The sequence below is a fragment of the Tauraco erythrolophus genome, chromosome 17 (genome assembly GCF_009769465.1).
Source record: "Tauraco erythrolophus isolate bTauEry1 chromosome 17, bTauEry1.pri, whole genome shotgun sequence".
NCBI classification, from domain to species: Eukaryota; Metazoa; Chordata; class Aves; order Musophagiformes; family Musophagidae; genus Tauraco; species Tauraco erythrolophus.
The window spans coordinates 15,672,005-15,690,293 of NC_141481.1; positions in this window are offsets into that span (position 1 = coordinate 15,672,005).

Consider the following 18,289-nt stretch of genomic DNA (forward strand, 5'->3'; position numbering starts at 1 on the left):
CTTTGCTGCCGCGTCGCACCCCAGCAGCTCTTTGCCGCCGCGTCGCACCCCAGCAGCTCTTTGCTGCCGCGTCGCACCCCAGCAGCTCTTTGCCGCCGCGTCGCACCCCAGCACCTCTTTGCTGCCGCCTCGCACCGCAGCATCTCTTTGCCGCCGCCTCGCACCGCAGCATCTCTTTGCCGCCGCCTCGCACCCCAGCAGCTCTTTTCCGCCGCGTCACACCCCAGCAGCTCTTTTCCGCCGCGTCGCACCCCAGCAGCTCTTTGCCGCCGCGTCGCACCCCAGCAGCTCTTTGCCGCCGCGTCGCACCCCAGCAGCTCTTTGCCGCCGCGTCGCACGCAGCAGCTCTTTGCTGCCGCGTCACACCCCAGCAGCTCTTTGCCGCCGCGTCGCACCCCAGCAGCTCTTTGCCGCCGCGTCGCACCCCAGCAGCTCTTTTCCGCTGCGTTGCACCCCAGCAGCTCTTTGCTGCCGCATCGCATCTCAACAGCTCTTTCTCGCCACGATGCCCCTGAGGATTTCTTCCTTCCTGCAGCACCGTTGAGGTTTTCTTCTTCTCCGTAGAAACAGGTAAGTTCTCTTCTTTGCAATGCCAACAACGAGGATTTCCTTCTCGCCACGACGCACCCCAGCAGCTCGTTACACCCGCCTTGCACCCCAGCATCTCTTTGCCGCCGCGTCGCACCCCAGCAGCTCTTTGCCGCTGCTTCGCACCCCAGCAGCTCTTTCCCACCGCGTCGCACCCCAGCAGATCTTCAAGGTTGCGACGCACCCCAGCAGCTCCTTGCCACCGCGTCACACCCCAGCAGCTCTTTTCCGCCGCGTCGCACTCCAGCAGCTCTTTTCCGCCGCATCGCACCTCAACAGCTCTTGGTCACCACGATGCCCATGAGGATTTCTTTCTTACTACACCAATGTTCAGGATAGCTTCTTCTCCATACAAGCAGGTAAGTTCCCTTCCTCTTTGCAATACCAACTACGAGGATTTTCTTCTTGCCACGTCGCACCCCAGCAGCTCTTTACAATCACGTCGCACCCCAGCAGCACTTTTGAACCGCGTTGCACCCCAGCAGCTCTTTGCTGCAGCGTTGCACCCCAGCAGGTCTTTGCTGCCGCTTCTCACCCCAGCAGCTCTTTACAACCGCGTCGCACCCCAGCAGCTCTTTGCCACCGCGTCGCACCCCAGCAGCTCTTTGCCACCGCGTCGCACCCCAGCAGCTCTTTGCCGCGGCGTAGCACCCCAGCAGCTCTTTGCTGCCGCATCACACCCCAGCAGCTTTTTGCTGCCGCATCACACCCCAGCAGATCTTCACTGTTGCGAAGCATCCCATCAGCTCTTTGCTTCCGCGACGCACCCCAGCACCTCTTTGCTTCCGCGTCGCACCCCAGCAGCTCTTTGCCGCCGCGACGCACCCCAGCAGCTCTTTACAATGGCGACGCAACCCAGCAGCTCTTTCCCATCGTCTAACACCCCAGCAGATCTTCGCGGTTGCGACGCACCCCAGCAGCTCCTTGCCACCGCATTACACCCCAGCAGCTCTTTCCACCGCGTCGCACCCTAGCAGCTCTTTTCCACCGCGTCGCACCCCAGCAGCTCTTTTCCACTGCGTTGCACCCCAGCAGCTCTCTGCTGCCGCGTCGCACCCCAGCAGCTCTTTGCTGCAGCGTTGCACCCCAGCAGCTCTTTGCTGCCGCTTCTCACCCCAGCAGCTCTTTGCCGCTGCGTCGCACCCCAGCAGCTCTTTGCTGCAGCGTCGCACCCCAGCAGCTCTTTACTTCCGCGTCGCACCCCAGCAGCTCTTTGCCGCTGCGTCGCACCCCAGCAGCTCTTTGCCGCTGCGTCGCACCCCAGCAGCTCTTTGCTGCAGCGTCGCACCCCAGCAGCTCTTTTCCACCGCGTCGCAAACCCGCAGTTCTTTTCCGCTGCGTTGCACCCCAGCAGCTCTTTGCTGCCGCATCGCATCTCAACAGCTCTTTCTCGCCACGATGCCCCTGAGGATTTCTTCCTTGCTACAGCACCGTTGAGGTTTTCTTCTTCTCCGTAGAAACAGGTAAGTTCTCTTCTTTGCAATGCCAACAACGAGGATTTCCTTCTCGCCACGACGCACCCCAGCAGCTCGTTACACCCGCCTTGCACCCCAGCATCTCTTTGCCGCCTCGTCGCACCCCAGCAGCTTTTTGCCACTGCTTCGTACCCCAGCAGCTCTTTTCCACCGCGTCGCACCCCAGCAGCTCTTTGCCGCCGCGTCGCACCCCAGCAGCTCTTTTCCACCGCATCGCACCTCAACAGCTCTTGGTCGCCACGATGCCCTTGAGGATTTCTTTCTTTCTACACCAATGTTCAGGATAGCTTCTTCTCCATACAAGCAGGTAAGTTCCCTTCTTCTTTGCAATACCAACTACGAGGATTTCCTTCTTGCCACGACGCACCCCAGCAGCTCTTTACAAGCACGTCGCACCCCAGCAGCACTTTTCAACCGCGTTGCACCCCAGCAGCTCTTTGCTGCAGCGTTGCACCCCAGCAGGTCTTTGCTGCCGCTTCTCACCCCAGCAGCTCTTTGCCACCGCGTCGCACCCCAGCAGCTCTTTGCCACCGCGTCGCACCCCAGCAGCTCTTTGCCACCGCGTCGCACCCCAGCAGCTCTTTGCCGTCGCCTCACACCCCAGCAGCTCTTTGCTGCCGCGTCGCACCCCAGCAGCTCTTTGCTGCCGCGTCGCACCCCAGCAGCTCTTTTCCACCACGTCGCACCCCAGCAGGTCTTTGCTGCCGCCTCGCACCGCAGCATCTCTTTGCCGCCGCCTCGCACCGCAGCATCTCTTTGCCGCCGCCTCGCACCCCAGCAGCTCTTTTCCGCCGCGTCACACCCCAGCAGCTCTTTTCCGCCGCGTCGCACCCCAGCAGCTCTTTTCCGCCGCGTCACACCCCAGCAGCTCTTTGCCGCCGCGTCGCACGCAGCAGCTCTTTGCTGCCGCGTCACACCCCAGCAGCTCTTTGCCGCCGCGTCGCACCCCAGCAGCTCTTTGCCGCCGCGTCGCACCCCAGCAGCTCTTTTCCGCTGCGTTGCACCCCAGCAGCTCTTTTCCGCCGCATCGCATCTCAACAGCTCTTTCTCGCCACGATGCCCCTGAGGATTTCTTCCTTCCTGCAGCACCGTTGAGGTTTTCTTCTTCTCCGTAGAAACAGGTAAGTTCTCTTCTTTGCAATGCCAACAACGAGGATTTCCTTCTCGCCACGACGCACCCCAGCAGCTCGTTACACCCGCCTTGCACCCCAGCATCTCTTTGCCGCCTCGTCGCACCCCAGCAGCTCTTTGCCGCTGCTTCGCACCCCAGCAGCTCTTTCCCACCGCGTCGCACCCCAGCAGATCTTCAAGGTTGCGACGCACCCCAGCAGCTCCTTGCCACCGCGTCACACCCCAGCAGCTCTTTCCCACCGCGTCGCACCCCAGCAGCTCTTTGCCGCCGCGTCGCACCCCAGCAGCTCTTTTCCACCGCATCGCACCTCAACAGCTCTTGGTCGCCACGATGCCCTTGAGGATTTCTTCCTTACTACACCAATGTTCAGGATAGCTTCTTCTCCATACAAGCAGGTAAGTTCCCTTCTTCTTTGCAATACCAACTACGAGGATTTCCTTCTTGCCACGACGCACCCCAGCAGCTCTTTACAATCACGTCGCACCCCAGCAGCACTTTGGGTGGCAAAGAGCTGCAGCGTTGCACCCCAGCAGGTCTTTGCTGCTGCTTCTCACCCCAGCAGCTCTTTACAACCGCGTCGCACCCCAGCAGCTCTTTGCCACCGCGTCGCACCCCAGCAGCTCTTTGCCGCCGCGTCGCGCCCCAGCAGCTCTTTGCCGCCGCAACGCACCCCAGCAGCTCTTTACAATGGCGACGCAACCCAGCAGCTCTTTCCCATCGTCTAACACCCCAGCAGATCTTCACGGTTGCGACGCACCCCAGCAGCTCTTTTCCACCGCGTCGCACCCCAGCAGATCTTTTCCACCGCGTCGCACCCCAGCAGATCTTTTCCACCGCGTCGCACCCCAGCAGCTCTTTGCTGCCGCGTCGCTGCCCAGCAGCTCTTCTCCACCGTGTCGCAAACCCGCAGCTCTTTTCTGCTGCCTTGCACCCCAGCAGCTCTTTTCCACTGCGTCACACCCCAGCAGCTCTTTGCCACCGCGTCGCACCCCAGCAGCTCTTTTCTACCGCGTCGCAAACCCGCAGTTCTTTTCTGCTCTGTTGCACCTCAGAAGCTCTTTTCCGCTGCTTTGCACCCCAGCCTGCTGCCACGTTGCACCCCAGCAGCTCTTTGCTGCAGCGTTGCACCCCGGCAGGTCTTTGCTGCCACTTCTCAGCCCAGCAGCTCTTTACAACCGCGATGCACCCCAGCAGCTTTTTGCCACCGCTTGGCTCCCCAGCAGCTCATTGCTGCCGCGTTGCACCCCAGCAGCTCTTTACACCCACGACGCACCCCAGCAGCTCTTTGGTGCCGCCTCACACCCCAGCAGCTTTTTGCTGCCACATCACACCCAGAAACTCTGGGCTGTCGCGAAGCTCTCCAGCAGCTCTTTGCATCCACGTCGCACCCCAGCAGCTCTTTTCCGCTGCATCGCACCTCAACAGCTCTTGGTCGCCACGATGCCCATGAGGATTTCTTTCTTTACTACACCAATGTTCAGGATAGCTTCTTCTCCATACAAGCAGGTAAGTTCCCTTCTTCTTTGCAATACCAACTACGAGGATTTCCTTCTTGCCACGACGCACCCCAGCAGCTCTTTACAACCACATCGCACCCCAGCAGCACTTTTCAACCACATCGCACCCAGCAGCTCTTTGCCACCCCGACGCACATCTGCAGGTTTTTTCCGCCACATCACACCACAGCATGTTTCTCACTGCATCGCACGCCAGCAGCTCTTTTCTACCGCGTCGCACCCCAGCAGCTCCTTGCCGCCGCGTCGCACCCCAGCAGCTTTTTGCTTCCACATCATACCCCAGCAGATCTTCGCTGTTGCGACGCACCCCAGCAGCTCCTTGCCACCACGTCACACCCCAGCAGCTCTTTGCCGCCGCATCGCATCTCAAATGCTCTTTCTCGCCAGGATGCCCCTGAGGATTTCTTCCTTGCTACAGCACCGTTGAGGATTTCTTCTTCTCCGCACAAACAGGTAAGTTCTCTTCTTTGCAATGCCAACAACGAGGATTTCCTTCTCGCCACGACGCACCCCAGCAGCTCGTTACACCCGCCTTGCACCCCAGCATCTCTTTGCCGCCTCGTCGCACCCCAGCAGCTCTTTGCCGCTGCTTCGCACCCCAGCAGCTCTTTTCCACCGCGTCGCAACCCAGCAGCTCTTTGCCATCGCCTCACACCCCAGCAGCTTTTTGCTGCCACGTCACACCCCAGCAGATCTTCAAGGTTGCGACGCACCCCAGCAACTCCTTGCCACCGCGTCACACCCCAGCAGCTCTTTGCCGCCGCGTTGCACCCCAGCAGCTCTTTTCCACCGCATCGCACCTCAACAGCTCCTGGTCGCCACGATGCCCTTGAGGATTTCTTTCTTACTACGCCAATGTTCAGGATAGCTTCTTCTCCATACAAGCACGTAAGTTCCCTTCTTCTTTGCAATACCAACTACGAGGATTTCCTTCTTGCCACGACGCACCCCAGCAGCTCTTTACAATCACGTCGCACCCCAGCAGCACTTTTCAACCGCGTCGCACCCCAGCAGCTCTTTGCTGCCGCGTCGCACCCCAGCAGCTCTTTGCCGCCGCGACGCACCCCAGCAGCTCTTTACAACCACGTCGCACCCAGCAGCTCTTTGCCACCCCGATGCACAACAGCAGGTTTTTTCCGCCACATCACACCACAGCATCTGTTTCTCACTGCATCGCACGCCAGCAGATCTTTGCTGCCGCGTCGCACCCCAGCAGCTCTTTGCCGCTGCGTCGCACCCCAGCAGCTCTTTGCCATCGCCTCACACCCCAGCAGCTTTTTGCTGCCACATCACACCCCAGCAGATCTTCACGGTTGCGACGCACCCCAGCAGCTCTTTGCCACCGCGTCACACCCCAGCAGCTCTTTTCCGCTGCGTCACACCCCAGCAGCTCTTTGCCACCGCGTCGCACCCCAGCAGCTCTTTGCCGTCGCCTCACACCCCAGCAGCTTTTTGCTGCCACATCACACCCCAGCAGATCTTCACTGTTGCGTCACACCCCAGCAGCTCCTTGCCTCCGTGTCGCTCCCCAGCAGCTTTTTGCCGCCATGTCGCACCCCATCAGCTCTTTGATGCCGCGTCGCACCCCAGCAGCTCTTTTCCGCCGCGACGCAACCCAGCAGCTCTTTCCCATCGTCTCACACCCCAGCAGATCTTCGCGGTTGCGACGCACCCCAGCAGCTCCTTGCCACCGCGTTACACCCCAGCAGCTCTTTGCCACCGCGTCGCACCCCAGCAGCTCTTTGCTGCCGCGTCGATCCCCAGCAGCTCTTCTCCACCGTGTCGCAAACCCGCAGCTCTCTTCTGCTTCCTTGCGCCCCAGCAGCTCTTTTCCACTGCGTTGCACCCCAGCAGCTCTCTGCTGCCGCGTTGCACCCCAGCAGCTCTTTGCCGCCGCGTCACGCCCCAGCAGCTTTTTGCTGCCGTGTTGCACCTCAACAGCTCTTTCTAGTGCGTCGCACCTCAAGAACTCCTTGCTGCTTCTTTACACCCCAGCAGCTCTTTTCCGCCACGTCGCATCTCAGCAGCTCTTGGTCGCTACGATGCCCCTGAGGATTTCTGCCTTGCTGCACCAGTGTTGAGGATTTCTTCTTCTCTGTACAAGCAGGTAAGTTCCCTTCTTCTTTGCAATACCAACTGTGAGGATTTCCTTGTTGCCACATCGCACCCAGCAGCTCTTTGCCACCCCGATGCACCCGAGCAGTTCTTTCTAGCCACGTTGCACCCCAAGAGCTCCTAGCTGCCACTTCGCACCACAACAGCTCTTCTCTGCCGTGTCGCACCCCAGCAGCTCTTTTCAACCACGTTGCACCCCAGCAGCTCTTTACACCCACAATGCACCGTAGCAGCTTTTTGCTGCCGCATCACACCCCGGCAGCTCTTTGCTGCCGCATCGCACCCCAGCAGCTCTTTGCTGACGCGTCGTACCCCAGCAGCTCTTTTCTGACACTTCGCCCCCCAGCAGCTCTTTGCTTCTGTGTCGCCTTTCAGCACCTCTTTGCTGCTGCGTAACACCACTGCAGCTCTTTTCCACCACATAGCACCTCAGCAGTTGTTTGCCGACGCAACACAACCCACAAGATCTTTGCTGCTGTCTCACACCCCAGCAACTCTTTGCTGCCGCCCTGACCCACCCAAGTAGCTCTTTGGTGCCACAATGAACCGCAGCAGCTCTTTGCTTCTGCATCGCACCCCAGCAGCTCTTTACTGCCACGTCGCACCCCAGCAGCTCTTTTCCGCCGCATTGCACCTCAACAGCTCTTTTTCTTCACAATGCCTGTTCTGGGTTGGGCTGGGAAGGGGTTAATTTTTTTTTTTTCTTTTTTCTTTTTCGCGGGAAGCTGAAAGGGACATGGTTCAGGCAGCTGACCCAGCCTGGCCAATGGCTATTCTATACCATGTGGCGTCATGCTCAGGGTGTTTAATGCGGCAGCAGCCGAGGGAGGGGTTCGCTTCGTTGATCGGGAGCGGGCGGTGCGTTTTGCGTGCGGTTGGTTCGTATTGTTTTTCGCGTTTGTACGTTCATAGTTGTTTTACCCTGTTCTTTTCTTTTTCTGATATTGTTCTATTAAATCATCCTTATCCCAACCTACTGGTCTCGCCCCTCTCGTTCTGATTTTTCTCCTCCCATCCCGCTGGAGGGAGGAGTTGAGCGAGCGGCAGTGTGGTAGCTCAGCTGCCGGCTGAGCTAAACCACGACAGTCCTTTTTGGCGCCCAACGTGGAGCACGAAGGGTTGGGATAACGACAGAGCCAAATTTGTTATACGTGTTTATTGTGTTAATAGTGATTGATCATAATGTTGTTCTGGTTGCTTTCGTGGTTGTTTTCCACAATTCCCTACATGCCCTATGTACTGTTTGTGATGATGTTTATGACGGTTGGGAGATGGCTCAGGGCCCTCCTGGCGCTGTACGGGATAACGAGGGCTTATGGCCCGGTCATGGCGCTGGCCCCGCGGCTGGGCTGCTCTGTGTACGCGGCGTTGACATCGTGCCCGTATCTCGGGCGCCACTTCCCGGAATTTTTTGGTAATCGCGCCCAACCGGCGGGGGAGGCGGGGCACGATCCCGTCCACCAGCCCTTCACCCTGCCCTTCTCGTTCGGGCCGAGTACAACAGCCTTTGAGGATATTGAATGTCCCAGGGGTGTGCTGGTTAGCATGGTCCTACTGCTGTGTGTCTGGAATGGGTTTCAGGTCCTGTCTGGGGTTAAAGAATTACTCAAAAAACTCAAGAGATGTGCCCCAAGGCAGGACAGTTACAAGTGACACGGTGTGTGGGAAGACATGGGGAAATTCCTAGAACAGTGGACATCTCAAGTGTTTTGAGAATTCACCCCTGAACAAGTGCAGAGCCCTGACAAACTGGTAGAGCAATTGGGAAAAGTGTGCTGTCGCCCTGGCAATTCCAGGGAGACGCAGCTCGCTGCAGTGTGGGGCCTGGCCCATGCCTACCGAGTGGCCGTGTCTAATACTGTTCAGCACCCTCAAGGTGCGGAGGAGGTCCCTGAATCTGGTAACAGCATGACAGATGCTGCAGCTGAACCGAAGAACCCACCTGTGCCTCTGTCAGTGGCCCCTGTACAGAAAAGAAAGTGCCTAAAGAAAACAGCTCGCTTAGTGAGGGATGAAAATGAACCAGGGCCATCACAAAAACAGGAGGAAGAGGTAGAACCCACGTATGAGACGATGATCATCCGATCGCTGTCACAAGGCGAGCTGCGAGATATGCAAAAGGATTTTAGCCGTCTTCCAAACGAGAACATTGTTACCTGGCTGCTCCGGTGCTGGGCCAATGGCCTGGAACTAGATAGTAGGGAAGCTGGGCAGCTGGGATCCCTGTCTAGGGAAGGGGGCATTGACAAAGCGATTGGAAGGAAAACACAAACCCTCAGCCTCTGGAGGCGACTTTTGTCAAGTGTGAAAGAAAGGTACCCCTTCAAAGATGATATTACATGTCGCCCAGGCGAGTGGATTGCCATGGAAAGTGGCATCCAGTACCTGAGGGAGTTAGCTGTGGTGGAGGTGATTTATGGTGACCTGAATAATGAGCAGTCACCCCTAGATCCAGATGAAATCCCATGCAGTCAGTTCACGTGGCGAAAATTCCTACGAAGTGCACCACCATCATATGCCAACTCGTTGGCAATATTAGCTTGGAAGGAAGGTGAAGAACAAATGGTGCAGGATGTGGCTGCTCAACTCTGGCAATACGAAGGAGGTGTTTCTTCCTCCGTACAGGCCTGCGTTGCGGGTTTGGAGAAACTGTCACAGGAGTTCCACCAATTCAAAGATGATATGTCCCACTCTCCACCTGCACGGACCCGTGTCTCAGCTATTAAGCATTTGATACTGTCCCACATGACATCCTTATCTCTAAACTGGAAAGACGTGGTTTTGATGGATGGACCACTCGGTGGATAAGGAATTGGCTGGATGGTCGCACTCAAAGAGTTGGTGTCAACGGTTCAATGTCCAAGTGGAGGCCAGTGACGAGTGGTGTTCCTCAGGGGTCAGTACTGGGACCAGTGCTATCTAACATCTTTGTTGGAGACATGGACAGTGGGATCGAGTGCACCCTCAGCAAGTTTGCAGATGACACCAAGTTGTGTGGTGTTGTGGACGCGCTGGAGGGAAGGGATGGCATCCAGAGGGACCTTGACAGGCTGGAGAGATGTGCCTGTGCGAACCTCATGAAGTTCAACAAGGCCAAGTGCAAAGTCCTGCACGTGGGTCGGGGCAATCCCAAGCACATGTACAGGCTGGGCGGAGGATGGATTGAGAGCAGCCCTGAGGAAAAGGACTTGGGAGTGCTGGTGGATGAGAAGCTCAACATGAGCCGGCAATGTGCGCTGGCAGCCCAGAAAGCCAACCGTGTCCTGGGCTGTATCAAAAGGAGCCTGGCCAGCAGGTCGAGGGAAGTGATTCTGCCCCTCTACTCAACTCTCGTGAGACCCCACCTGGAATACTGTGTTCAGCTCTGGAGTCCCCAACACAAGAAGGACATGGAGCTACTGGAACGAGTCCAGAGGAGGGTCACGAAGATGATCCGAGGGCTGGAGCACCTCTGCTATGGAGACAGGCTGAGAGAGTTGGGGCTGTTCAGCCTGGAGAAGAGAAGGCTCCAGGGTGATCTTATAGCAGCTTTCCAACACCTAAAGGGGACCTACAGGAAAGCTGGAGAGGGACTTTTTACAAGGGTGTGTAGTGATAGGACAAGGGGCAATGGATTTAGACTGAAAAGAGGGCAGATTTAGATTAGATGTAAGAAAGAAATTTTTCACTCAGAGGGTGGTGAGGCACTGGACCAGGTTGCCCAGAGAAGCTGTGGCTGCCCCATCCCTGGAAGTGTTCAAGGCCAGGCTGGATGAGGCTTTGGGCAACCTGATGTAGTGGAGGGTGTCCCTGCCCATGGCAGGTGGGTTGGAACTGGATGATCTTTGAGGTCCCTTCCAACCCTAACGATTCTGTGATTCTATGATTCTATTAGAAGCAAGCGTTCCCCTGATCAAGAGAGAGAATACAGAGTGTACACACCTCGAGGCAGCCTCTGGGTTTTCCTGCGTGACCACGGAGAGGACATGAGGAAGTGGGATGGGAAACCTACCTCGACCCTAAGGGCACGGGTACAGGAACTGAAAGGAAAAACAGTCATAATAGGGGATTCTTCCAGGAAAAGTGTTGCTCCGGTCTCCAGTGGGCAGCGCCCCAGACAGTATAGAAGGGCTGACTCCATCTCTGATCCTCTTGAAGGAACCTCTAATTTGTTCATACAGAAGGACCGTGATGAATACAGTGACCAGGACTAGAGGGGTCCTGCCTCCAGCCAGGGCAAGGAGAGGGATAACAGGATTTATTGGACAGTATGGATTCGATGGCCTGGCACATCAGACCCACAGCAATATAAGGCTTTAGTGGACACTGGTGCACAATGCACCCTAATGCGTTCACACCATAAAGGGGCAGAACCCATTTGTATTTCGGGAGTTACAGGGGGATCCCAACAGCTGACTGTGGTGGAAGCTGAAATGAGCCTAACTGGGAATGACTGGCAAACACACTGCGTTGTTACTGGTCCAGAGGCCCCATGCATCCTGGGCATAGACTACCTCAGGAGGGGGTACTTCAGGGACCCAAAAGGGTATCGGTGGGCTTTTGGTGTAGCTGCTGTGGAGATGGAGGAAATTGAACAGTTGTCTGCCTTGCCTGGTCTCTCGGAGGACCCTTCTGTTGTGGGATTGCTGAGAGTTAAAGAACAACAGGTTCCAGTTGCTACCACGACGGTGCACCGGCGGCAATACCGCACCAACCGAGACTCTCTGGTTCCCATCCATCAGTTGATCCGCCAACTGGAGAGTCAAGGGGTGATCAGTAAAACTCATTCCCCCTTCAACAGTCCCATATGGCCAGTGCGGAAGCCCAACGAGGAGGCCTGAATGAAGTTACACCGCCGCTGAGTGCCGCTGTGCCAGATATGCTGGAACTCCAATACGAACTGGAGTCAAAGGCAGCCAAGTGGTACGCCACAGTTGACATCGCTAATGTGTTTTTCTCAATCCCTTTGGCACTGGAGTGCAGGCCACAGTTTGCTTTCACCTGGAGGGGTGTCCAGTACACCTGGAATCGACTGCCCCGGGGGTGGAAACACAGCCCCACCATTTGCAATGGGCTGATTCAAAATGCACTGGAACAGGGTGAGGCTCCGGAACACCTGCAGTACATCGATGACGTTATCATATGGGGTAACACAGCCGAAGAAGTTTTGGAGAAAGGGAAGAAAATAGTTCAGATCCTTCTGAAGGCTGGTTTCACCATAAAACGAAGTAAAGTCAAGGGACCTGCACAGGAGATCCAGTTCTTAGGAATAAAATGGCAGGATGGGCGTCGCCACATCCCAGTGGAAGTGATTAACAAAGTAGCAGCTATGTCTCCACCAACTACTAAGAAAGAAAGGCAAGCCTTCCTAGGTGTTGTGGGGTTTTGGAGAATGCACGTTCCAAGTTACAGCCTAATTGTGAGCCCTCTTTACCAGGTGACTCGGAAGAAGAACGATTTTAAATGGGGACCTGAGCAACAACAAGCCTTTGAACAGATTAAACAGGAGATTGTCCATGCAGTAGCCCTTGGGCCAGTCCGGGAAGGACAAGATGTAAAAAACGTTCTCTACACTGCAGCTGGGGAGAATGGCCCTGCTTGGAGCCTTTGGCAGAAAGCACCAGGGGAGACTCGAGGTCGACCACTTGGGTTTTGGAGTGGAGGATACAGAGGATCCGAAGCCCGCTACACTCCAACTGAAAAAGAGATACTGGCAGCATATGAAGAAGTCCGAGCTGCTTCAGAAGTGGTTGGTACTGAAACGCAGCTCCTCCTGGCACCCCGATTGCCAGTGCTGGGTTGGATGTTCAAAGGAAGGATCCCCTCCACACATCATGCAGCCGATGCTACGTGGAGTAAGTGGGTTGCACTCATCACACGAAGGGCCCAAATAGGAAACCCCAGTCGCCTGGGAATCTTGGAAATCATCACAAACTCACCAAGGTAAGTGCCATGTGCTCACAATGGTGGAAGCAACAACTGGATGGCTGGAGACCTACGCCGTGCCCCATGCCACTGCCCGGAGCACTATTCTGGGCCTCGAGAAACAAGTCCTGTGGTGACATGGCACCCCAGAAAGAATCGAGTCGGACAATGGGACTCACTTCCGTAATAATCTCATAGACACTTGGGCCAAAGAACATGGCATCGAGTGGGTATACCACATCCCTTATCACGCACCAGCCTCTGGGAAAATTGAGCGATACAATGGGCTGCTAAAAACAACACTAAAAGCAATGAGTAGTGGAACTTTCAAACACTGGGATACCCATTTAGCAAAGGCCACTTGGCTGGTTAACACTAGAGGTTCTGCCAGTCGACCCGGTCCTGCCCAGTCGAAACTCCCATGTGTTGTAGATGGGGACAAGATCCCCGCAGTGCGTGTAAAGAACATGTTGGGGAAGGCGGTCTGGGTTAGTCCTGCCTCGGGCAAAGGCAAATCCATTCGTGGGATTGCTTTCGCCCAAGGACCTGGGTGCACTTGGTGGGTGATGCAGAAGGATGGGGAAGTCCGATGTGTACCCCAGGGGGATTTGATTCTGGGAGAAAATAGCCAATAAATTAAATTGTATTACATTAAGGCCACATGCCGGTCATAGACCAGAGCGTGGTGGGGTTTTTTTTGGTTTGTTTTTTTTTTTTGTTCATCTTCCCAGGAACAGAATTAAGACTTGGAGTCAAGCGCCAAACAACTTTATTGGAAAGAGAGAAAAGAAAGATGCAGAGAAGGGAAGAGTTGGAGGAGAGCTGCCACCATGGAATTGCGGTGTCTTGGGACTGACTCCTCGAGCAGGTGGAAGTCCCCAGTCCTGCTTGACTCCACCTGGCGGTGGTGCTCATGCCCGGTGCTGTCCCTCGGGGCGCCTCCAGGGGTCTTCAATGGTCTCCAGGCCCCTCTGCTTTTGGACCCCGGGGTCTGGGTGCATGCTGGTTTTCCTAGGTTCCACTCTCAGGTCCGTGGGAGGGCAGGAGATCTTGGACACAGCCAGTGGTCTTCCTTCCCGACAATCTTCGGACGGACATCCGCAACTGGTGTTTTTTAAAAAAAAAATAGTTCTCCGTGGTGGCACAAGTGATAGAGAAAGAAAGAAGAAAAGAGATGGCACATAACAACAGTTTTCAATGTGGAAATAGAGACTTAACAATTTTAAACCTGATTAACATTAAACCAACAAACAACGATAGCTAACAACAGTTTTCAACATTAGAACAGAGACTTAGCTTTTTTTTTTTAACATCTAATTAACATTGAAACAACAGTTTCACAACTTTAACATCTCGTTAACATTGACTAGTAACAACATTTGGTGGCTCTGACGCCTCGGGAGCAGGCTGCGGGGATGGCCTACACGGACAGCGACAACAACAAAAACGCTCCCGGGGAAACACCCACATAATCACAAACACAACGATTAGAAGTAAAGTCAGGCAATAAATTGGAAAGAATATTGGCATAAATTTCATCATTTTTCTCACAGGTTTTTTTTGAAGATATAACGCAACACAACTCTGCCCTCGCGATCCACGCAGCCTGCTGCCCTGGACTGTTGGATTCTGGGATGGTGTGCACAGCAGAAAATCCATTCCCACGCCCCCTGTCCAGAGCGCATGAGTGGTTTGGAATTAGAACGAGTTTTCAGCAATCGATGTCCAGCGACTTTTCCTGAGACTGACATCTCCGACCCACAGTCAAGGATCGTGCCGGACACACCAGCCACGAGCTCCAGATGCAGCGTGCAACAACCTGACACTGCACACCGCCTCGCCTGACCTGAAGGACTGTTGGAATAAATGGGCCCCGAAATCGCGGGCTAAATGAACTCAACGGACGTGTTAGAGGGATGGCCCATAAATTAAGGGGATTAATTGGAAGATGTATGTTCTGAGCATGATGCGATGGTATAGAATAAGGGGTGGATAATGTTCTGGGTTGGGCTGGGAAAGGGTTAATTTTTTTTTTTTCCTTTTTTGCAGGAATCTGAAAGGGACACGGTTCAGGCAGCTGACCCAGCCTGGCCAATGGCTATTCTATACCATGTGGCGTCATGCTCATGGTATATACTGGGGGAGCAGCCGGGGGAGGGGTTCGCTTCGGTGATCAGGAGCGGGCGGTGCGTCGCGTTTCACGTGCGGTCGGTTCGTATTTTTTTTCGCGTTTGTATGTTCATAGTTCTTTTACCCTGTTCTTTCCTTTTCCTGATATTGTTGTATTAAATCATCCTTATCCCAACCTACTGGTCTCGCCCCTCTCGTTCTGATTTTTCTCCTCCCATTCCGCTGTGTGCTCCTAGCTTTCCTTTTAGGTGCCATTTCTGTGATTCTCGTGATGTACAGTAGTTCAAGACAGGTTGTCTGAATCACTCAAGAAGAGTGTCTCAGTGTATCGAGCCGCTGGTTGTCTGAACAAGAATTACAGTGTATTTGCTCTCATTACAGTCGTATCTCTTTCCATACATGTACATCACTGGAATTGTGTTCAGTTCACCAGAAAGCTGAAGTCTTGATGACTGTATTTTTGCCCAATTAAACTTGTAACATACTGTGGCATAAACTTGTGAGTGTGTCTCTGATTTCTAAAGAGTTTGTTGGAAGATCTCACCTTTGCTGTGTTCACAACTTTCCTGAGCTTTCCAGAAAGGAAGTGAAAAAGTGTTAATATGTTTCAGGAGACATGACTGGAGCCAAGTGAGTTTGGCACCGTTTTGGACACAAGCCTGAAATTCAACAGAGAAAGCCTTCTGGTGTGGTTCTGGCTCGCCAGTGAACATCTGCCCAGCCGTGGTTGAAAACAGACATCCAGACGCTCTCAAGCTTTTCAGTGGGGTGGCAGGGGGACCAGACCCTATGTGCAAGGGCGGGGATGCCATCCAGAGGGGGAGGGACTCTGTGCAGCAGCTCAGGGGCTGCCCTGGCAGTGGTGCCAAAGGGCCCGGGAGCAGCTTTGGAGAGAACGCACTGGGCACAGGTAGGCAGCAAGTGGAGCAGAGCCCTGCCAAGCCCCAGGCAGCGGTGAGGGCAGCAGCAAGGGCCTGGGGCGGTGTGAGCAGAAGGGATAGGCTAAAAAATAGGGACAGGGAGCCAGACAGAGAGATGGAGAAAGAAAAAAACTAGCAACAGGATATATGGCATAAAAGAACAAATCAAAAAAAGGGGGAAAGGGAGCAGGACAGAGAGACAGTGGTTAAAGGAAAGAGAATGACAAAGAAAGAGACTTGGAGAACAAGAGGGAGAAGGTGCAGGACACAAGAAGAGAGAGGAGAGAGGTGCAGGGAAGCAAAAATTATGACAGCAGTGAAGGGACGGAGTGTGGGGGACAGGGAGAGACTGGGATGAAGATGACAGAGACACAGCCCCATGGGCCTGGGACTTACTGCAGCTCCTGGTTTCAGCACTGACAAGAGAATTTTACACGTTAGACACTTTTTTCTTTAGTCTCTCTCCCCTCTTTCCTCTTCTGTAGCTCTGGCCACTTGACTGTCGACCATCCAAGAGAACACGTTGGTGTCTTACAATATAAGGGTTTCTTCAATGTGTAATTTCACGCACACACATTATGTGGCCACACTGCACTTTCAGTTACAAATACAGATCCTGCAATGGACAGTGGTGATCTGGTCTGTTGAGAACTGCTCAGAGGGATCCTGCCTTGCTGTCCTGGTTTCAGCTGGGACAGTCAGCTCTTCTTTTTAGCAGCCAGAAGAGCTCCGTGTTTTGGTTTTAGTCTGACACTTGCTCTGAGAAGAACACTGACAGTGCACTGATGTTTGTAGTTGGCACTGAGGTCTCAAGGAGTTTCCAGCTGCCGTGTTCTTGCCCGTGTGCAGGAGCACAACAGGATGGGGGGGAGCATGGCTGGGACAGAGGGTCCACGACTCTCCTTCTGATTTGTACTTAGACTTAAGATTGAGGGCAAAATTGGCCAATTAGCATTCCATATCATGCAGCATCATGCCCAGTATAAAGTGAGGGACAGCCGGAAAGAAGGGCCATGGCTCTTGCAGGACTCTCACTCTCGGATTCTCGGAGTGCTTTCTCTCTCTCTCACTCTCTGTTTTTGGGCCTCTCGCCTGTCCAGGATTACGGTGTTGGGACTTATCTGTTTCGGGATCGTTAGTTTGGGAAGAGACAGGCCTCGGTCAAGGAGTGGTGAGCAATTACACTGTACATCACTCGTTTGTGTATATATTTATCTTTGTACATGTCTGTACATATATGTATTGGTAGCAGTAGTATTAAATTGTTCTTATCTCAACCCACGGGTCTCTTTTCTTTTTTCTCCTTTAATTCCCTTCGTCATTCTCAGGGGGTGGTGGAGGGTGAGCGAGTGGCTGTGTGCAGTTTAGTTGCCGGAGTAGCCCAAACCACGACGCTCGCCCGGAGCTGTCTCCTGTGTGCTGCCGGAGGCGGCTTCGCCCGGATCCGCTTCACGGGGCTCTCCAGCTGCTTTCCCTTTTCCTGCTCTGCCCAACTCCGGCGGCCCCGCTGCCCCGGGCAGCGCCGAGCTGCTGTAGCGACTCGCGGCCGCTGGGTGGCAGCACCGAGCTGCGGGACCACCGCGCATGCGCGCCCAGGTACCGCAGCAGCGCACTCCTGCGCGGCACGCGCAGCACCCAACTCTGGCCACCAGGGGGCAGCAGTGCGCAGGAGCGCGCTACCGCGCATGCGTGCTCCCGGCCGCCGGGGCCCCACTTCAGCTCGCGAGCGCACGGGCACGCGCAGCACCGGTCGCAGTGCCGGGCCGGGGGGGGGGGCGGTGGCACCGCGCGTGCGCGCGCCTCCGGCGCGCCGCGGGACCGCGCTGGCGCGAGCGCCGCACCGCGTGGGCGGAATCGGCAGTTCCCGCGGCCGGCGGAGGGGGCGCGCCGCCCGCGTGCGCCGGGAGGAGGCGGCGCCGGTGCCGGAGGACGGAGCTCGGGACGTGCCGCCGCCGTCCGGCCGCTCCCGGCGCCGTTGGGGTGCCGGCTCTGCACGGGCACCGCCGCTGCCCTGCACCGCCTGGGGTCTGGCACGTCGCGCACCCCCAGCGCCCCGAGCCCGGCCCGGCCCGGCGGGGCCTTTTCCCGGAACAACCCGGCCTGAGACGAAGCCCCGCGGGGCCCCCCCCGCCCGGGCAGTCCGGCACACCCGGCGGGCGGTCCCCCGGCCGTGGGACGCGTCTCTGCGGGCCCCGTCCCGCCGCTCCCCTGCTCCTCCCACCGTTTAGTGCCGCGGTCCAGGGGCCGCCTGTCCGCGCTCACTTTGTCCCAGCGATGCTCGGTGCCAGCTCCGCCGCCCCGCGCTGGCCCCACTGCCGCAGCCCCCCTCCGCAGCGGGCCGTCTCTACCGTCGGTCTCCCTGGCCCCGCCCGGGGCTCCGCTCGCCCTGGCCCACAGCTGCAGCCCATCAGCGACATGGGGCCTTCACCAGACACCCACCCCCCAATACGTGACCCGCTCCCCTGGGCGCTGTGACAGCCACTGACCAAGTGCGAGGTGCAGGCACAG